The sequence below is a fragment of the Helianthus annuus genome, chromosome 5 (genome assembly GCF_002127325.2).
Source record: "Helianthus annuus cultivar XRQ/B chromosome 5, HanXRQr2.0-SUNRISE, whole genome shotgun sequence".
In the NCBI taxonomy this organism is placed as follows: Eukaryota; Viridiplantae; Streptophyta; class Magnoliopsida; order Asterales; family Asteraceae; genus Helianthus; species Helianthus annuus.
In genome coordinates, this window is record NC_035437.2 from 148,079,840 (window position 1) to 148,102,940 (window position 23,101).

Here is a 23,101-nt window from a genome sequence, read left to right on the forward strand (position 1 = left end):
TTTTTAGAGTTTTTTATATTATAAAAAGTGATTATTAACGAAAGAAGAGATAAAATTTTAATATTTGTCTTTATATTTGAGGTGACACTATTCGCTCTCTGTATTTTTAATATATTTTAAGTTGATGCAAGTTAGTGTTGAAATGTAAAATAGCATGTCACTAGGTGGAAATTGTTCGTTTTTTATTTCACAATTATTAGTTTCATAACCATTTAAAGTCGTACAATAAGCAATTTAGCAAACTCACTTTTATGTATACATGAGATATTTGAGTTTTATTTAAACGACAAACACAACACACCCTAAATCTACTCCTAACATTCACTTATTACTCACTTTATGAGGCTCGAACCTACATCATTTTGATGAGGATAAACTAGACCTGGCAAACGGGTCGGGTCGGGTTGGGTCGGGTCATGGGTCAAAACGGGTTCGGGTCAAAACGGGTCAATTATAAAAAAAGGGTTGATTTGGTTCGGGTCGAAACGGGTCCGGGTCAGAACGGGTCCGGGTCAGAACGGGTCCGGGTCAGAACGGGTTTCGGGTCGGTTCGGGTCCGGGTCAGATCGGGTTTCGGGTCAGATCGGGTCTTTTTTTTAGAAATGTTTTATCACTTGTTTCAGCAAATAATCAGCCGCAAACAATCTGTTTTATCACTTGATGCAGACCAAATTAGAACAGAATACGCGAAACTCAGATCTTCAAATAACAGCATATGGACTGAACAACAACAACAGATCTGCAGTCAACGATTTCTGCAGCGGCTGATTTCGATCAAACAAACAACCAGTTTCAATCCCTTATCGCTGTTTTCGATCAAACAAACCTTGAACAAATAATCAGCGAAACGGATCCGTTGAACAGATTCTGCGGAAAACTGTCGATTCTGCAAGTGTAAATGCAGTGTAAATGTCTGGATTCTGCGCAAAACGACAAATTTCGGCGAATGAAGGTTCTGTTCAGCAGCTGATGTTTCTGATTCGTGTGAAATGTCACAGATTTGCGCAGACTATCAAAGATTTATCCGTGCCTTCGTTTAAAAAACAATCAGTGCGAATCATGTCTATGTAGATCTGGGAATAATGTGACTTGTCAAACCATGCGAATCAGCAATCAGATTTAATTCAAACTTATGCGAATTCTGTATCAGATCTGTGCAGACTCGTTGAACTGATTCATCCAACTGTGCAGACTCAAAACAATTCGAACAGAACTGATCCGTAACAGTACGGGTCGAAACGATACCCGTCGAAACGGTACGCGTCAAAACGGTACGCGTCGAAACGGTACGCGTCGAAACGGTACGCGTCGAAACGGTACGGGTCGAAACGGTACGCGTCGAAACGGTACGCGTCGAAACGGTACGCGTCGAAACGCTTCTCGTCGAAACGGTACGCGTCGAAACGGTTCGGGTCGAAACGGTACGGGTCGAAACGGTACGGGTCGAAACGGTACGCGTCGAAACGGTACGCGTCGAAACGGTACGCGTCGAAACGGTTCGCGTCGAAACACTTCTCGTCGAAACGGTACGCGTCGAAACGGTTCAGGTCGAAGCAGTACGGGTCGAAACGGTACGCGTCGAAACGGTTCGGGTCGAAACGGTACGGGTCGAAACGGTAAGCGTCGAAACGGTACGCGTCGAAACGGTAAGCGTCGAAACGGTACGCGTCGAAACACTTTGCGTCGAAACCCGTGCGAAAACTCGTGTCGGCCCAAAACTCGTTGCGATCCGAAACCCGTCCCATGCAGAGACCCGTGTCGGCCCGAAACCGACCCGAACCGGCCCCGTTCCGATCTAAAACCTGTGTCATGCCGAAACCCGTCTCGGCCCGAAACTCAATTTTAACTGAACCCGTTCCGATCCATAATCCGTTTCGTGCCGTAACCCGTCTCGTGCGGATACTTGTGCCGGCTCGAAACCCATTCCGACCCTAAACCTACCGCGTTTCTTTAAGACACTAACCCACATTGACCCAATTCTTTAATGTTGTCGACCCGTTTTGACCCAAAAATAACAAGATGGAATTTCAAGTGACCCATTTAGTTAAAATATCTTACCCAAACCAACCCATAAAATTTTAAAAGCAACCTAAACTGACCCACTTGAAAGGCTTTGGGTCAAGATTGCCCCCTCTAGGATAAACATCTGATATCAAGAGGGTACGGTTACATGATATATTCAATATTAAGCAATTATCCTCATAAACATATTATAATCGATAAATACATAGATGTGTATATGAATAGGAATTTTCCTTACACGATAATGTGGAAAATATGATCTCAGTCAGTAAAGTAACAAGGTAAACTCTTGTATAAATGTTATAGAACTTGACAATAAGCAAACATGTGATCATTTAATTTATAAATTAACATCATAAAGACATATAAATGCCTCACAAGCGCATGTGGTGTGGCATCACATATACCCATTGGTGTCATTTATGAGAAGTACGATATCCAACCTGTACTTTAGTTGGTGACAAACGAGTATTAAGTATTAACCTTTCTTGTAAACGAACAACACATGTTATATCCTTATATAAACAATCTTTTGGTTCTTAGAAAAATGCAAACATGATTTGTTTTTAAAACTTTTGTATTATACCAATCAGTCAAACTAAATGATAATTCTTTTTTTGTTCATAAACTGTAAGGTATTAGTGTTTGTATTGTCATCTTAACTATTACCTAAATTTGTTGTGTACATGGGCGGACCTACCCACAATTGTGGGTGGGCGACCGCACCCCTTGAAAAAAAAAGGTTTAAGCGTTAATTTTCGTCCAAAAATCCTAACCGCACCCTTTGTATTTTTTCAACCGCACCCTTTGAAAATTTTCAACCGTCTCACTTAGAAAAAAATATTATGAGTTTATAAAAAAATAAATTAAACACTGATTATTATGAATATATAAGTATATAACAAAATTTATATAACTATTCTTTAACCACTTATTCACTTTACTTAACCCAATCTACAATATAATTTTATTAACCCAACTACGCAAGCCCAAACCCAACCCAAAGATTTTGAACTAAATAAAATAACCCAAACCAACCTACACATGACCCATTCGAATTCCAAATCCCGCTAAAAAAACGTTCAACGACTACAGTCTACAGCACCTCACGGCCGGACGAGTTTTTGGGCAAAAAAAAAAAAATCAAAACTCCAGCCGTTCTGAACATTATTACGTTGGAATTCCGACTTAGAACGAATATCCTTTCTTTATTGATTGTTTTTTGCTGTTTTATGTGGTGATTAAAAGAAAATATATATGTATAAGGGTTTGATCTATTTTTGTTTTTTAGTTGTTCTAGACTTGTACTTAATGGTTTTTTGTTTTATTTTAAGGTTTGTTTGTTTAAATGATTACTAATCAACATTTAAAACTAGGGTTGAATGTTAGAAATTTAAAATTGAAAATTATGAACTACAGTATTGGTTGAACATTATTGTTTATTTTGTTTAAGTGTTTAGTATTGTTTTATGAACTTGTGTATTAAACAACTCTACTAACCAACTGGGGTAGCCCAGTTGGCCACCGACACCCACCTCTTCCCAGAGGTCCCGGGTTCGAGTCTTGGGAGTGGCATATGTCGCCCAGGATAAGAATTTGGTAAGGGGAATTCACTGCGGAGCTAGCTTGGTCGGGTAGCGGCTCCCAGAGTGGGATCACTCCGACGGTTGGGAGGACCGTGCTCTATCCCCCCACCCCCACCCCCCACCCCCACAACTCTACTAGAATGTGTGAGGGATGTTCCTGGTCTGTTTCAGCTGATTTTAACAAACATGATTTTGGTCATACCACTAACTGCAGTTTCAGAAAAGGACAAACCAAACCAAACCGTTCATGTTAGTTTGTTAAAGTTACCTTTTTTTAACGGTTTGATGAATCAGTTTTGACAATTAATGGTATTGAACCATATTTTTTTTAACGGTTTGATGAATCAGTTTTGACAATTAATGGTATTGAACCATATTTTTGTATATTTTTAACAGCATAATGTTGTACTAACTTTTATAGTGATAAAGGATTGTTGATGAAAATAATACATATACAAACTTTATATTCTTAAAATGAAATATGTAAAAAATTGAATATCGAACTAAATAGGTTATACGGTTGGTTTCAAGTTGCAAATGAATATCCAACTAAATAGGTTACACGGCTGGTTTCAAGTTGCAAACTGTTAACCATCAAAACCGAATCGTTAGCCAAAAACATATATTTCAAACAAACTAAGTGGTTGACTTGTCTTAATTCGATCGCTTTCAATGGTATATAAAAACTCTACTAGTATGTGCTTTAGAAGACATCAAGTATGAAATATAACATACTAAATAAGGTAATAATAACCATAATTAGATGTATTTATAACGTTACTAATATGTGCTTTGGAAAACGATAGCTATGAAATAATATATCCCCTACTTGTGGCTTAGTGGTACAAGGTTTGGATTCTTCATCCACTGAAGACTCAAGTTCAAATCTTACTTGTGTCATATGAGGTGGATATAAGCAATGAAGGATTTGAACTAGGCCTTGTGTGAGGTTGTCAGTTTGATTCTCGAGCCCACCCGGGTTTTCGTCCCACTGTGTGTTACGCCAGAGAATTCTGCTCTTATGGTGGCACAACGTGAGCATAGACTCGATTAAGACAACATAGCCTGACCGGAAGAGGCAATATGAGACTCCGATTTTGGGGAGTGTGATATCCTTATACGTGAAGTTTGCCGTTTAAAAAAAAACTATGAAATAATATAATAAGGTATTAATAACCATAACAAGATGTATTTATAACGTTCTTATGTATATATTATTTTAGAAAAGGAGTATTTTTATTAGTTACGATAGAAGATTAAAGATGGATGTGGAATTGGGTCATGCACCCAAAAGAGACACACTAACGTGGTGGCGGGTCTACTTGCATTTACTCTAGTGCTTCGATACTCTAAATTCTTAGCAGCAAGTCAGCAACTGCTGCCCCCCACACCCTTGCATCAGTTGTTTTCAGTTTCCATTTCTTTTATTTTTTTTTCTTGTAAATAAGAAAATCGCTAAATAACTCCTAAAACTTTTTTTATAGTTAGCTAATCAAATTCTAGAGTTAAATGTCATTTTAGTCCCTGTAATTTGGGTCATTTTGTCAATTTAGTCCAAATGTTTCATTTTTTGCCAGTGTGATTGATAATTTTGAAAAACATGAGGCTATGATGCGTAGCCGAGTCTCAAAGGCAGTGATGGCTGCTTAAGCCCTTAATTGCAAACATGTGTTAGCTTGGGAGCTGTACATATGAGATGTTATGCTTAAATGAGACTTTTCGAACTGTGATAGCTATGTTGGTAAACCTTAGGTTATTGGGGATTTGTTGTTATCTTTGACAGATTTTCATGCGGGTTACAGATTAGTAACTTTGAAAATATGTTACTTATGATGCATTGCTAAGTTCGAGAGTCTAGGATGGTTGTCTAAGGCCTTATTGTTCACAACTTTGTTAATTGACTTACGAGGCAATGATGTATATATGAGCCTGTGAGTTCCCTTCGCTGCGTTTGATCTAAGTGATAATCGGCAATGATGATGATTGTCTCCAATTGGCAACTGAGGTGGTTTTACACAAGCAATTAGATATATTGCCTCCTTGATTCTGAGCCTAAACTTACGCTTAATATGTGTGGAAGTTGGTTTGATTAATCGCTATTGATGTGGTTAACGTATGCAAGCTATCAAGAGAACCCCAACTATTCTCTCTCTCATTTTTTCTCTGTCGATTGTGGCTGTTGACGATTATCCTCTAGTCTTTAACGACGTTTAGACGTGGTTTCCGGGTTTTTGTCCAAGGCCAAAGAGATAAGTGTGTTATAGGGCTAGCGTCTTGAGCTTTATGCTTTTACACAGGGAGCGCCTTTTAACATAACGTGTTAGTTTGATTCCGAGGCAATGATAAAGGAGGGCTGATGGTTATTGCTATGGCGTGGCAAATGTTTTATTTGCAGCCATAAATGCCCATAATCACTTACCTTTTTATGAGCCTCATGTTAGGTTGAACTCAAAAACATCAATCTTTTTGTAAACTGTATTTTAACGTTATTTTTTTATATATTTGTTATGCGAAATGTCAAGTGCAAGCGAAATGCAATTCCTTTAGCGCTTACAAAAAATGGTAGACAAAGTCATCGCCTACGATTGTTAGGAAACTTTATTTATAAGTATTGAAGAAAATCAGATTCAACTGGATCTATGAAGAAGACAACAGTCCTGAAGATCACAACAAGAAGAAGAAAATCAGATAGGACAACTGAAATGAAAAGCATTTACTTCAAAGAATCACAAGTTGATCAAGAGCTGAAGAAGATTATCAGAGAATATCACTTCTGATGGATCTGATGATATTTCTGATGAAATATCACCAGTTTCTGATGATTCTGATCATCAGATTTTCTGATGATTTGTTCACCAGAATTTCTGATGAAGTGGTTTATCAGAAATTCTGATGAATACCCCACTTGTCTAAAAATCAGTTCTATCCTGCCATAATGACCGAAGCAACTTGACATTATTGGATATCATGATTACAAAGGCAACTTGAACGTTGGATTCAATGAATATGTCAAACTGCTACTTTATGCAGGACTTATTGCCTGAATAAACAATTGTTTGTTCATGTACCCAGCCTTCTATAAATAGAAGTCTCACCCAACAGAAGACAATTGAGTTTGAAGCTTAGCATTCATACATACTACAAAAACTCCATTGCCCTCTCACCCACAGAATTCAAGATTCATTTGTATTAGATAATAATCTTACAATCACCTTGTAAACTATTTTGTTTCAAAGTGATATAAACTTGATAATTCTGTAGGTCTTGTTTCTGAAAGTCTGATTTCCATTTCCGCACATCTTTTTCACATCTACTGAAATCACTTGCCATATTACGTGAAAAGAAGTTGTTAAGACCAAACTGAGTCCAACAACGATCAACGACAAAATAGCTGAAATGACCGAAAAGGTTGCGTGTACGCGTCAAACCCAGTTGGACTTGTAGGTTGCAACTTGATGAACTTTTTATATATTACGAAGCAAAACAATAACTGGAAAAAAATAGATTAGATGTAATTATATAATGTGATGTCATTATGTTAAATGTTATGTTATTATGCTAAATGTCATCGTTGTTGAATGTAAATTTGGTTTGAAACAGTTGTACAACCAATTGTTTGCATTACTATTTACTTTGCACCCATATTTGCTTTTATATATATATATATATATATATATATATATATATATATATATATATATATATATATATATATATATATATATATATATATAAAAGCTTGATCAGGCTCTTGAGTTCATTCATACTCGTTATATGAAGCTTGGGTTTGAGCTCGTTTATTTATTGAGATCCAAATGTAGGCTCGAGCTTGTTTATGCATGGTTGGATTCAAGCTTTTAGCAAGTGATGACATGTTGTTGGGGTCATGTAAAAACCTAAATAACCTAGGTAAACAGGGTGTGGTTAGTATTATACATTTCGTTCGATTTTTTAAACTAAAAATAACTAAATTAATTTAAAACTGAATTTGGATTTGATTGGTTTTAGAAAATAACTAAACAATACTTAGATTAGGTTTGAAAACAATATATCAAAAAGATGACCAGGTTCATGGTTTAAGATACCACACAACCTAGTTTAATCAGTTGGAAATCACATAGACATGGTTTTGTAAATAGTGTAATCAAAATGATAATTAAAGACAAGTTTTTAATACTAACTCGTATAATCAAATTACCAAATCATAGATGCTCAATATCCCCAAATTATCAAACTGCTCAGACAAAATTTTATGTTTAATCTATATGAACCTTACACTAGAGATGAACACAAGTGATTAGCTGCTCATTTGATCTGTCAGTCTTTCTCTTTTGTTTCTGCTAACCACAAGAGTTATTTTTTTGAATGGCTAATGAATCCTTCAAATGAGCGCTACTGGCAAAATTCACCAAATCGAGATATTCTCGCCTCCGAACCAGGGAAAACCCTCACCTAGGGCCGAAGCCCATGAACACTCGCCCTCCAAAATAAAATAGTTCTGCCGTGCGTCCCCATTGTATAACTATGAAAAGGCTATGTCGGTGGGAAACTTTTTTTTTTTAACTTTTTTCTTTTTTTTTGTCGTTTCCTAGCAATCTTTTGACTTTTTTTTCTGTTTTTCTTAATTTACGTTTTCGGCCCTTATGCTTTGTGTGTTGTTTCTTAAATACCAACTTCTTTTGCAATTACAGTTTTCATCAACTTTTTAAATTTACGTTTTTACCCCTTGCACCAATTTTTTTGTGGTTTTGTTTTTTACGTATTTTTTCCCATCTCTTGTAATGTACGTTTTCGGCACTTATGCTTTGTTTGTTGTTTCTTCTTATGCTTTGTTTGTTGTTTCTTAAATACCAAGTTCTTTTGTAATTTACAGTTTTCGTCAACGTTTAAACTTTACGCTTTTTCCCCTTGCACAATTTTTTTCTTTCTTTTTCCTTTCTTTTTTGTGGTTTTGTTTTTTTACTTATAACCTTTAATTTTGAGCATTGACTCTTACAACCTCCTAACTTTCTAAATACTTTTTAATCAACTTTGACATCTTTATTTTTATTTACGTGTCGCTATAAACTTAAGTTGATTAGCATTCACACTGACAACCTTTTTACTTTGTAAATACTTTTCTAATCGAGTTTCCCACTTGATGTAAGACATGTGTCGATATACCTTTTTATCAGATCAAAAATCGGGTCGCCCCGCCGCGAAGCGCGGGTGTAACACCCTAGTTTCCTAAAAAACCCCATCAAAATCATTTTTATACTTGTTTATGACCGACTTGATCTTCTGTGCTATGGTCTCGTGAAAGCCCAGTCACAATGTTGGGCCATTTAAATTAACTTTAATTCCATTCTCAGCCCACAAAAACAATATTAATTTCCTACACAAAATCATGAAAAACTAAAATTAATTAAATAGTATATAATTCATCTACATTTAATAATTACATTTAAGAGACATGGTAATATGTTTATATTAAGTACATTAATTTGTATTAGCCAATATTCTCTAGTTCAAGTGGTAGAGGGTTTGCATTTCTTTGAGAGATGCAGGTTTGACTCCCACTTGGTGCAGAGTGAGGCATTGGTGGGCAATGATAGGAGACCCAGGGAAACCTGGGTTGGATCCTTGAGCCAAACGGGTTTTACCGGTAATTTCACCGTCGTGCCTAGGGCGGGTGGGTTACTGGGTTTTCCCCGGAATTGGTGGTGGACTCGGGTTACTCTCGGAGTACTCCGTTTGTCCAGTGGGTGCCCCGAGAGTACTCGGGATTGAGTTTGTTGGCCGTTCCAAAAAAAAAAAAATTGTATTACCACATCTAACGTTGAATATGAATTAATTATTTTTTAAAGGTAAATTTCATTAACAAACAAAGGCACACCTCAAAACAAGGCCGCCAACCGCACAACGAACAATTACATAATTACAAATTTACATCACTCATGCCAAGTAACCGAGTTACCTTTTATCCTACTCTTAAACCATAAAAAACCCAGAGCTTTTATGTCACTAATAATGTCTTCGATCTTCACTTCTTTGTTATTAAAGATAGCCCCGTTCCTCGCCTTCCAAATACACCAACAACCAAGTCTAATCAATCCCTTGAGAGCTTCCTTTTTAGTCCCATCCAGGCCGACATGATCATGAATGAGCAACAAATCCTGAACTCGAAGAAAAACATCGAAGGAACCTTATACCATCTACTAATATGATTCCATACCATGTTTGCGACGTAACAAGATGTGAAAATATGATCGACGGTTTCCATAACCTCACCACACAATTTGCAGTTATCACCTTCCAAAAAATGTTTCTGATTTTCAAAGCTTCAGCCGTTGCTATCCTTTTCAAGCTCGCCATCCAAATAAAAATGTTGCATTTGGCCGGAAGCCTCCTGCACTTGCTGTCACCAACATCTTCATTTTGCACTCTGTTGCTGTCAAGCAATCGCTTCTCTGCCCCTGCACTAAACTCCTCATCTTTGTTGCCAATCCATTTCCACGTATCCTGGTTAGTCGAAAGAGAAACACTATAAAGCAAACTGCACAACCCGATAAGATCATCAACTTCCTGACCAGCAATGATTGGCCTTTTCCAGGCCCACTCGAAATTAGACCCACTAGTACCGGACTTGACACGCTCAAAAATTCTGCATTTCTTCTTCAACTCCAGCTTAAAAATTTCCGGAAATTTGTCTTTGAGAGGTTCATTGCAAAGCCATGGATCAAGCCAAAAAGCGGTATCTTCCCCATTCCCAACAGCGCTAATAAAGAAATTCCTTAACGGAAAGCCTTCAACTTTTGTTTTTGAGAGAACGTTGACTATGTTGTTCCAGACTCCCCGTCCTTTAATCGTTCTTGACACTAAATAATCTTTTTATATGGTATTTAGTATCGTTTAAAAACATTTTTCTCTATAACCTACTAAATACAGAAACAAGAGAAACTAACATCTTATATAATATTATCAATGCATTTTCACATCATTATTAATATCTAATAACATGTACCTAAAATGCACTGATTAGCAAGTTAATCTCAGTAACTCCTGTGCGGCTCAACTCCTTTACGCTCCTACTTTATGCGCTAATGAAACAAAGGATGCATGTTATAATGATTATAAATCAAATGCTAGCGAACAAAGTTAGGATTATATTTGGGCTTAGCTTATATCAAGTATTCTGACAATTTTCTAGGTTAGTTAGAGCTGGCATATTGTGTGAGACACGATCTGTTAAGACACGAATACGATAAGACACGGACACGAAACAAGTAAACACGAACACAACATGAAATCTAATCATGTCAGTTTTTTCCAAAGACGAACACGACTTGTTAAGACACGAAAAAATTTACAAGCGTATCATACGACATATTAAGACACGAGCATGACCTGTTAAGACACAAACATGACCTGTTAGGACACGGACTTGCCCTGGAGGGGTGGTGTGTGGAGTCTAGGGCTGGCATATTGTGTCAGACACAACCAGTTAGGCTATAGGGTGTCGTCATGACCCTCATGATCACCATGACCCTCCACATAGGCACCATGTCATCCATCTTTAATCCACCATTCAAAACCACTACCCTAAGGGTGTGATCATGACCCAAACCACTATCCCCTTTATTTTTTTAATTTACTTTTGTCTTAAATTATCAAATGGGAGGGTCGTGGTAATCGTGGTTTAATCCATGGGAACCACCATCAATCAAGGAGGGGGATGGTGTACCATTTAATTAATGATCCTATATGGAAATAATGTTCCAATCAATGACCCCATACCCCATAGCCTTAAGGCACAAACATAACTTGCTAAGACACGGATATGACCTGTTAAGACATGAACATCATAAGACACGAACACGAAATAGGAAAACACGAACACGACACGAAAACTAACAGGTCTTATCGTGTTGACCTGTTTAAGACACGAAACCTGTTAAGAACCAAACACGAACCTGTTAAGATTGTGTCGTTTCGTGTCGTGTTTTCGTGTCCGTGTCTGAAATTGTCAGCCCTAAGGTTAGTTGTGAAAACTCAAGAAGAAAGGTCGTTCAAAATCTCATTTACCACCTATCATTTGGCTCTACTTGGCAAGCATCACACTTGTGCGACTACATAACATCACTCTTCTGATTTGGTGTAGATCTTGAACATTTGACAATTTATTTACTATTAATTTATAAGAATCTTAGGCATCATTACTTGTAAGTTGTGCTAGATATATTGTACAAGTTATTTTCCATTTATCCTTTTATTGGTTTTCTTGGGTAGTGGCTAGGGGTGTGCACGGTTCGGTTCGGTTTTTGGGTAAAATCAAAACTATCACACCCCAACCGATGGAGGAATCATCGGGGCATGGCACTGAGCGAAACAGATTGTCCAGGAGTTTCCATAACAATTATCATTACTATTCAGTTTAAATAACACGTCCCATACCGTGTCCCAAATAACAAACAAATTATTACAGATAACAACTAGTCAAATATTCTGTTCCGACAACTCAGATTTAAATAAAACAAATAAATATTGTCCAAATGCTCCTAAAGACCCAGCCTAACAAGATCTACAGACAACTGTGCTCTAGTTGCTTTTTCCTGACAGACAACTATTTGTTGGGGGCCTCTAGAGCTTTATTCTAGCCTCGCTTTCCTAGCAAGCAAACATCTTAAACACCTGTCACATACGTTAAAAATAAAGTCAATACATATAATGTAAAGGTGAGCATACAAGTTTAATAATAACATATAGAGTTCGAATAGTTTACGCATAACCAACACGTACACAGAGGAAAACGAAGCATGTTAATTATCGACATGGACCTCTCGATACCAATGACTGCGGGTTGACCGTCCGAGACGGTTCGCAATACATGATTACCACCGTAATCCATGCAAGTAATTGTTCTTAACAACCCCCGTGTGAACGGGTGCTGAGTCCAAACTATAGTACTACGTCGTTAAGGCAGGTAGACAGCATTCCACGTGTAAACACAATCAACAAGCATTCATTTAGTCACGTAATACATGCACATTGGTTAGCGTTCAAATAACTTGGGTAGTGTGTTTGATTGTGGTTTGATATAAGTAACGTATGTAACACCCAAAAGTGCTAAAAACAAAAAGGGATCGAGTATACTCACAGCGGTTGATTGATGGATTGAAGGGAGCGCTTGAGAGTGGGGTTAGCCTGAATAGTCCGATAGTACAACGATGAGTAACACGTAGAATGGAAATGAGTGTAAGTGAGTCGAACAGCCTGGTCGATCGAATAGTTGGTTCGATCGAGCGGATTGTTCGTTTGGCTAGACAATTCGTTCGGACAGTCCATTCTATCGGCCGGTAGGCTCGATCGGTTGGACTATTCGAGTGGATTGTTTCTTCCTGAGATGTGTTTGTGTGTGAGGATTTGAACTTTTGAACTTTTCGTTGTAGTATTTGAGAACACTGAAATGTTCTTACCTTTCAGGTCGATCGATCGAACGGTCTGTTCGATCGGTCGGCTTAACCGATCGGTTAGGAACTTCAGTAGTAGTCCTCAGCAAGATGTCACTCAATCGAACAGCATACTCGATCGAACAGCATGCTCGATCGGGTGGCATTCCTATACGTCAAACGAATTGAAAATCGACCAAGTGTTGAAGCATAGTATCTCATGATCCGAGGAGTAATGTTGACAAACGACTGTTCGATCGAACAATACCTCGTTCAATACCATACTTTATGAAATTGTTAAGGTGTGGGGCCATATGCTAGCCGATCGGCTGGCCTGGTCGATCGGCTGGCATATCCGATCGGTTGGGCTGTTCGTTCGAACAGCCTAACCGTTCGGCCAGCATCCTGACCTGGTCGGCCTGTTCGTCTAACACTTGGTTGTTCTGATTATTTGGCGTTATATTGAGGTAGTTTGTCAACGAGCTGAACCATAATACTTTTTGTTCTTACTTGTTTCTCCGGTTCGGACAGGAATCGCCCAAATCCGGCCAGTGAACGGTTCGGAACGGCGGTTTAACGTTTAACCCGAAGTCGGTGAACCTCGTAGATAGAACCCGAATCTTGAACCTCACAACCATTAGAATGATTAGTGAGTTGGCTCAAGCTCCGTCTCTACCGGTTTGAAGGCATTGAGTGTAAAAGAGTTGAAAGAAAGTTGGAATTCCTTCTTTCAATCCTTCACATCATGTAATTGTCTAGATCTTTGATAGATATTAGCTTGTTTATGTGGAAATCGGTTAGATCCGAGCTATTCATGGTGAATTGAAGCCAAAACATGATGTTCTTGAAGAACACCATGATGACATCATCCAAGAATGCTTAGATCTTGGTGATTTCATGGTTAGAAATCAAGATTTGAAAGATAGAAAGGTGTAGGAGCATGTTTTGATCAAGGAAGTACAAGAATTAGGATGAAAACTTACGGGAATCGGAAGAAATCTGAGAAAAGAAGGTGGAGCACGAGCTGGTCGGTCAGAACTTTCCAAAAGTGGTAAAGAGTGACAATGACAGCCCTATTTATAGGCTCCAAAAGAGGAAAGGTCTGGCCAATCGGCCAGGCTTCCCCGATCGGACAGCCTGCTCGATTGAACAGTCTGTTCAATCGGCTGGGCTGTTCGATCGGCTGATAGCCTGATCGATTAACAGCCTGGTTCGAGGGTTCGGTGCGACGATTTTCGATATTTCGATTTCGATTGAAGACGATACGAGTACGATAGAGTTTCCTACTCAAATTACTTTTAATCCCAACCACTATATCTAACATACAATCATCTATTCTTCAACCTATCCTTACGTTACCATTCGTCATAATTCGATTTCGATTGCATTCGATTTGAGCTTCGAGTTTCGATTCGAATTTCGATTGATTCGATTGAATACCACACAAAACATAAAGTAAGCACGCACAGGTAACACATAAGGCACACACGCACGTATAACAACAACCAAGTTTCGCGTAATTCGAGATTCGAGTTCGATGATAGTTAGATCGGTTTGATTACTGATTAACTAACTTTATCGCATTGTTACTTCCTACTATTCACAGTCGTAAGTCGGTTCGCGTCGATAAAACATTCGATTACTTCGATTCTTTCTTGATTACAACACTTACTCCACATAATACAAATAAAACATAAAATAGACTATTTGTAGTCAAAGTTGACTTGGACTTTGACTTTGACTTTGACATTCGAAAACACAGGGTGTTACAAAAACCGTAACCGAAATTCGTTTTTTGAAAACCGTTTGGGTTTGGTGTTTTCGGTTTTGGTTATTACGGTTTTAACAATGGTTTGGTTCGGTTTGGTTTTTCGGTTTATTAAACAAATTAAGTTAGATTCAAAAATTAAAAGTACAATTCAAAGTTTAAAAATGTTTCTTAAATCTTTACATTTAAGTTAATATATTTAGTCTTTTTTATTAATAGTGTTCATATAAACATAATCTTCTAATCCATTTTAATGTTTTTATTAAGACGTTTTCTTTTTTAATACTTTGAAAATCATTTAATTTTTATATTAAATTTAGTTATTTCTTGTAAACAATGGATAAATCATTTTAATGATACATAAACATGTTATGTTCTTATTATAAATATTTGACAATCAAGAATAAAATTAATAATAGTTCTTAGTATCATGGATTAAACACTTAAACATTAGAATATATGGATTTGACATACTATTATAACATATCGGTTTGGTTCAATTATTTTCGGTTATTGAAAATGGTTATCCGAAATCCGAACCAAAATTTTCGGTTATTAAAAATCTATAAACCGAACCGTCGAATCAGAAATAACGAGATGTTGAGTGCATAATGAGAGAGGGGGTGGTCCTAGGAGGCAACAACAACCCTTAACCAATTTTCTAGCGAGGCGGTGCCGGTGCTTAAGTGATCTGATGATAAGATTTTGAGATGGTGGGGGTTGGAAATAACTTTCAAGAATTTGGACACAGTTGAGTGGGTTACATATACAGGGTAGGAGTTGGCTACAAAGCCAACTTTTCCTACAAAGTGTAGGAAGCCATATCCTTGTGACATGTGGTAGTTAGTTATTTTAATCAAAAGGGTGTCATGGTAATTTGATAATTATTTAATTATGGAATATATTATATCCTAAACTAACTAATGAGAATTTTAAGGAAACTGAATATCTCTTTAATTTCAAATACGACAGTTATCAATGATTGTAATATAATCGCTACAACATCTTCACATTCAATTTGTATTTCATCTAGTTCGTCACATTATGTTTTACCACTAAAACACACTACTATGAACACATCTACGTGGTGTTTTAGCAGCTAGTAACTAAGTCGTCATGTTGTGTTTTAGCAGGCAGTAACAGTAACTGGTTCATCACATTGTGTTTTATCATAAACAAATTCTTGGTATTGTGTTTTAGTAATCAGTCACTAGTTCGTCAAATTGTGTTTTATCACTAAAATACACTGCTATAAACACATATAGATCTGATTTATTATTATTTTTGGTATGATTTGGTGTTTTCAAATATGAGGGATTAGAGGAGAGAGAAAATCGCGACAATTATGGAGATTTTGTGATTGGTACTTATTTCTTTATTTAAAATAAGATAAATGACACATTTACCCCCAATCAATTAAATTAGCCTATTTTTAAGACACATATATTACCAAAATGCCACCAAAATGATCTCAACCATCAAACACACTCATCCAATGGTCAAGATCACTTCCTACACTTTGTAGGAAAAACACACTTTGTAGAGTAACCCCACCCTACATATACATATACATATTATATATGTATGTAGGCATAACCTCATAAAAAGATATTTATGTAAAGATTCTTGGAAGACTTGAGGATATGTTATACAACATTTATGAAATCAAATATTGAAGGAAAAGTTGAGTTAGAGTGAGAAATAGAGGAAGGTTTTGAGGAGAGATAAATATATGGGTAACTAGGGATGTTTATACATATAGGTAAGCAACAACTCTTTTATCGAATAAAAAATTAACTTTGGTAAAACCTTTTGTTTATTACCATCACAGCCACCGTCAAAAACACCACCAACCACCATAAAGTAAATTATAATCTTATTTCAGTTTTTACTCGATGTATAATAAATACTAATTTAAAACATGTTAATCTATACTTAAAAGAAGATAGATTAATCCCAAACTTTTTTATTACTATATATGCTTTGAGGTACTTTTTTAAGAAAAAAAGAAATACGTAGACATGAAAGGAACACATATCATAACAAAGGCGAAGTTGGTATTCCAGGTATACGTTACACCTAAATTTGTAAGCCCTAGCCGCAAAGCGGCGAGGCTTACATCTAGTTATATATTATAATTTTGCAACACAAATAGGCTATATGTAGTTGTACCATGTGCATTTAGTGAGTTTTGTGCAAGTCTTAACAGTACCTTTTGGTTTGGGGGTTATACATAGTTTGTAGCTTGACACGTATATGTTGACTTGCTTTCATGAGATGTGGTATATGTATAGAGACATGTGAGTGAAGGACTCCACCGCCCCCACCGCCCCCACCGCTTCACTGCCCTACAACGGCGATGAGTGAACTCCGTGGCCACTGCACTTCACCACCCTACCAACTGAAGACGGCGATGATTGGAATACTTGGTTCTGCGACCAGACTCTTCCCTTGCAACTTCCTACTTATCTCTGCCCTACCAGCCGAGGTTGAACCAGTGGTAAAAAAATGAGGTGGAGGAGGATATAGTGGTTGCTCATAAAATCAAGGTAGGTTAATTAGAATTTCTTTTGTAATGATCTTCTAAGTTTTGAGAAATTGGAGTTATTTAGGATTTTAGGGGACCCTAGGGTTTCTAATTGGGTCCTTTGCTTTTTTTTATTATTTACATTCGATTTTTGGCTATTTCTTAACCGATTTCTTTCAGCTGATTTTAAATTTCATGGTTCATTCGTATTTCGTTATTGCAGTTTCCATTCTCATGTCTTTCTGAGGTTGGCCGAAAGTCGAAGTAATAAAGAGAGAGGGGCCAGTGAGTTCTTCTTAGTTTTACAACTTTATTATGACTTAATTTGTATTGTAGTATGATATATAGTTTGTTAACTTTGTAGCTCTTATTGGACAAACTAATTAGACTACGCACTACCAAAAACAACCACCCAAGTCTGTGTTTTACGGATAATGAAAGGTATGTAATTAAAGCAACACCAACAATTGCATTACAAATGATATGTTGCCCAATGCTTAGGACATAGATATGGACTTGACTTGATTTCCTCCAAAACCACCTGTGGTGAACTAGCCTTTTTGACGAAAATTTTCCCACTCCATGCTAACCAGGGTGCCAATATCGTAACTAAATAAATGTGAATGTCTGTTTGGATGCTGTAGAAAACTTGAAAACCATAACGGCAAAAGTGAAAGTATAAAAGAAAAATGTGGCTCACATTTATTCTTTTTAGATTACAAATACATTCACCAACATTAGAATATTTTGGGTTTGATGTTGACTTTTGTAGTCCATCTTTTGCTTATGGAACTTTTTTGGTGGTTTGAACAGGTCACCCATTTGTTTTGGTTCGACAAAATGGTATGCATCTATTTACATATATATTTTTCTGACTTAATAGCCAGGGGTGACATGGGAATGCTTGCTACATTATCTTTTTTACTTAAGAGAGTGCTGTAGATAGAGAATCAACACTTTATTCTTTGACAAACAATACTTTATTATGCTTGAATGAGAATTTAAAAAGAATGAGAGTTGGGATCATTATTTCAAATGGCTACAGATTAAGAAATGATGTTTTAAAAGCTCAATAAGATATTTGGAGTAGCATTTCAAAATTCTTTATTCACTTAAATATTGGTGTAAAACATGCTCATTAAGGAATTATGTAAAATGTTATTGGATTTCTTACCAAGTTCTTTTTTTTACTTAGATGCATATACTCAAACTATTTTTCCTTTATGTGTCACAGGAGGGTGTAGACGTTAATGTTACCCATAACGCTTCACCATTTGCGCTCGTAAACGATTATGTTTTTAGGTTCGTATCTTTTGCTATCAACTTAAGGGTTGTGTATATACAAGTTGAGCGAAGCACATTGATTTAACGGATAGTAAGTACATTAGTTACGAACTTTGATTAAAAAACTGTAGATTTATGGTCACTTTCAACCTGTTTCAGATGAACGACAGAAGATATTCGTTTAATGAATATAGATAAAGAGAAAGACGTCAATCATAGGCAAGGCAAGGTTGATGCACGTCTAAATAACACCAGCCAACCTCTAAACAACACAGTGTCTTGGCAATCCCTCCCATACCAGCCAACCTCTAAACAACACAGTGTCTTGGCAATCCCTCCCATAACGCCTAATCCCAAGATTAACCAGACAAAACGTCCGCCAGTTGGGTCACCAGATATAGGCTTGGGTACACACTATTGGTTCTGACGAGTAGGTGAGTGTTTTACACATAACCCGGTCACCACAGAACTCCGAACCGTCGAGTAAGGTAAATCTGACCATTTCAAGTTTGAGTTTTTAAATCTACACGTGTCTTGCACTCTTCTAAACTTATGGTTGGCCTCATTTTGAAGTGAGAGAGAGATAGAGTTGTTGGTAAGGGTACGGAGGAACTGCGATAGCCGGCCACCGTCGAAAGTGTTCCGGCACAACCGCAAAGATCTTTCTGGTGCTTTCAAAACGAAAGGCAGATATAATGATGGTAATAACGGCTTTCGCAAACGAAGGACTATGGGAATTTTTCCAACAGCAGAGGTTCGAACTCTGGTTACTTCGACGACGTCGGCAAGACAGAGGTATGTTTCCGATGGCTCAGAGTTTTACCACCAATTCTCGAAACTCTTTGATGCATTGATTTCAGGTTTTTTTATTTTGAAATTGGTGTGGTTTTTTAGTATAAAATCGGGTTATGTTGAACAGTTTAAGTTTAGAGAAGTATATTTGACTTGAAAGGGTCAATTTAGGTTTGATGTTTGTAGTTTTTGTATAGGTAAAAACCTATCGGGTAAAGTTTGTGATTGTCATGATTTATACAAGCAGATACTTTAATGGCGATTGTTTATGCTTGCTTCTCTGTAGTCAAACCGCATTGGTTCCTAGGCGCCTATGATCGGCTCTGCTCAGTACCTCAACTAAAACGCCTTGAGATGTGTTCATCAGAATCCCAAATCATCCCAAGTTTTATCAACAACCAAGTTTAGGAATCACATGAAGAACATCAAGATTGAAAAGCCAGTATTGACTGCCATGGTAAGTTCTTTGAAATTTCAAATGTTGGAAATAAGATTCCTAAAGTGAAGGTTGATCTGAGTTTGATATATGTCATCGTAGTGTCATGATGTTTGGCAGATCAATCCAGGCCGTCTGTAATAGCTCAAAATGATCTTCACCAACCTAACTTAGCCTAAAATAAGCCTGAAACACCTGAAAATGTCCTGGATAACAAGTGGAATTCAATTACATTGTTAATGTCAAGGATTCATGTGTAACAAGGTTACAAAATTATGTGAAAAGAATTTTGTGTATATGGCCGAGAATTTAGTTCATGTGTCTTTTTACCAAACGTGTTGATATGACCCAAATCTTTAAGCTGCTTTGTTTATTTGTTGTTTAAACCACTATATCCAAATCTTTAAGTTGTTTACTTTGTTAGTTTTACATCTATCATAATATTGTTCTTAAAAGTAGGGATGAGCATGTGGTATAAATGTGATCTAAAAAAGCTTTCTTTTGAGATAAATTGAATTGGATATAATGGCATGGAGTCATGTATCTCTCTTTTTCTTTTTGAACTTTTTAGGGATTGGGAGTAATGAAATCCATGGAAGAAAAGAAAAATATTAAACCACAAAGCCACAAGCTTTGAAGCTAAAAGTATGGGTGAGAGTTGATAATGTAGGTGCACTTATCCAAGAACTAAGTGGCCTCTTAAAAAGGTAAGGTTGGGTCAATATCTTATTGTGCTTATTTGGAGTTCTTTCTTTATTTATATTCATAAAGGTGGAGGTAGCAAGATGGGCGGGTCAGTTGGGTTCTAGAGGTAGCAAGATGGGCGGATCAGTTGGGTTGGACGACCCCTCAAAACAAGTTTTTGTCGATTTTGAATATTTTTTTACATATTTAAGTTGTATATGATGATTACAAAAACGATATTATTACAATAATAATCATCTAAATGTTTGAATAAGGAAACATTAACTAACAAATTTTGGTGTTCTTGCTGGCTTTAGGGATGCCATTTAAATTGACTAATTGTTGGTGTTTCGACTTGCTTTCTATATTCTTAATTTACTATTGATATTATTTGCACACTTTTTTGTTGACGAAATTCTTTTTTACAGTGGCAAATGTAGCCAATATGGTGAAAATGGAAGCAATATTAAGAGGTTAAATGTAACCATTTTCCTTATTCCCTCAATTGAAAGTGGTGTGAGAGTCGTTACAAGCCACCTGAAGGTAATTTAAGCCTTAAAAAGGGGGGCCTTATCCTAGATTGTACAAAAGGGTTGTCGTTAGTGAAGCTTTGAAAGTCATGTTGTCCATTATAATGATGAACCATAGCAAAGGGTCCAGGATCAGCAGAGGTTGTAGCCCTCTTGACAAGTGGCTCACTTCTTATTAACCCACGATCACTACCATCAAACTCCCTCTAAGTAACATTAGAACACTAAGCCATCATCTATAATATTGCTTACAGTTTCTCACTCATCTTCCAAAGGTATTATTAGCATACAAATTTCTAACTAATATTCACTTAGTTATTCTAAAAAAACACATTCTTTTGTATTTTTTTCATTTTAATGTCAATAATCTATATCAAAAGTTAAAGTTAAATATATAGTATCTATAGTAAACATTTGTAGCACAGTAGCGGTGCTATAGTTCCTCCATTTAGACATCAATAGCTTAAGCATCTATAAGAAAATGTGAATATTACTTAACATGGTTATTGTTGTACTGCAGTTGAATCGTGTGAGATAGACTTAAGCAGAAAAAAACGATCTTCGCTACACCACAGGGGCTATTGATGTTCTTGGGAAACTATGGTTTAACCTGAACTTTGGAGCCCGACCCGTAAAAAAGAGTGATTCAACAGCTGGTTGAGAATGATATTTCATTGTGGATATTACAAAGAGATTTCAGTCGAGATGATATTATTATTATTGACATGTCCGCAGTAGTCAAGAATGGTATTCATTTAGGAAATTGGAGAGAGGAGAGGACATAGTTGCAAATAATTGAATAAAGGACATGTGAGCTGTTAATAGATGGTTTTAATATTAATAGTTATGTTCAGGTGCAACTTTGAACACTGTTTTCCTTATGGAACTATATAGTTACTGGATGCCTAACACTCTATTCCCATGCACAAGGAATGAGGTAATTTCAGTTTTGATTTGGTGTGTTAGGCAGGTCTGATTATTACAAAATGTACCAAAACTTCTCTTTGGCTTACAAAGGTTTTAGCAAAACATGCCGGATAACTAAGGATCGCCGATGAAGAAGACTTCTCAAAACAATTAATCGGAGATCGAAATCCTTGAGTTGTTATGCCGCCGCAACGCGCGGCGGGTAAAAATTCTAGTTTTATATGATTTATTAATATAGTTCATGCTCAATTATTTAGTAATATGTTGTTCCAAACTTCTAATTAAAAATAGAAACTTTCTTTGTATGCTAGTTTTTTCAAAAAAGATACATGTCATTTTAACATTTTCGTAATTATTAATGAATTTTGTTTATAATTTATAAGGCTAATACCTTCTTTGCGTGTTCAGGATTTCAAGTTAAGTTTCAGCAGTGACCTCATTGATTTTGGCCTAAGAGCATAGGCTCATTCATAAAGGAATCTTCAATTAAACACTTTACATTTCCTTGCAAAGTATCTGAGTTTCTGACAATTATAACACTTGGCTTTTTGACATTTCAAAGCCATTCATCATCCTCTAGTCATATCCTTGTGACCATTGGAAACTCCTCATATTTCTCTTGAAAAAACTCTTAGCCCTTGGAGTCGAAATAGCCACCTAATTTGTTGTATCCATCTCTTATAAATCAGCGTCGTTAATTGATCTAAATCATTGTTTTTTACCGCAACTATATTAACCCTCTAACGATTTAATAATGATCTCACGGGACCTTCTTAAGAGATCTGGATCCATGTATTCCATTCCACAAGTCTTAATTTCACTGATCAAATATAAGTTAACTCATTTACTGACTGTCCTGTATATCAGTATTTTGGCCCAGCCTGACCTATGTGCAAGGTGGGCGACCACACAGGGCCTACTCTTCTAAGGCCCAAACCTTTTTTATTTACTAAAATATATATTTTTGTATGGAATGATTTTGAAACATAAAACTACAAAATGATTATGTGGTACCATACATAAAGTGTTGGTCTATGAAGCAAGAGGTTTTGAGTTCAAATCCCAGATGTTCCTTCATGTTTTGTCTGATCTTCTTCTAGTTTTCAAGGATTAACCA

The 23,101-nt window shown here is 36.6% G+C and overlaps 1 long non-coding RNA gene across 3 annotated transcripts; it reads left to right on the top strand.

Moving 5' to 3' along the window:
- Positions 1-17,100: 17,100 nt before the first annotated feature.
- Positions 17,101-22,303, top strand: LOC118492573. 3 transcript variants are annotated; one of them, XR_004894553.1, is made up of 11 exons: positions 17,101-17,353; positions 17,555-17,616; positions 17,696-17,772; positions 18,145-18,174; positions 18,566-18,633; positions 18,775-19,103; positions 19,189-19,410; positions 19,694-19,864; positions 20,415-20,550; positions 20,956-21,070; positions 21,578-22,303. It is a non-coding gene; the product is annotated as an uncharacterized LOC118492573 (long non-coding RNA). The 3 variants fall into 3 exon arrangements; XR_004894554.1 differs by having other exon boundaries at positions 20,956-21,332; positions 21,578-22,268; XR_004894552.1 differs by having other exon boundaries at positions 20,956-22,269.
- The last annotated feature ends 798 nt before the right edge of the window (positions 22,304-23,101 follow it).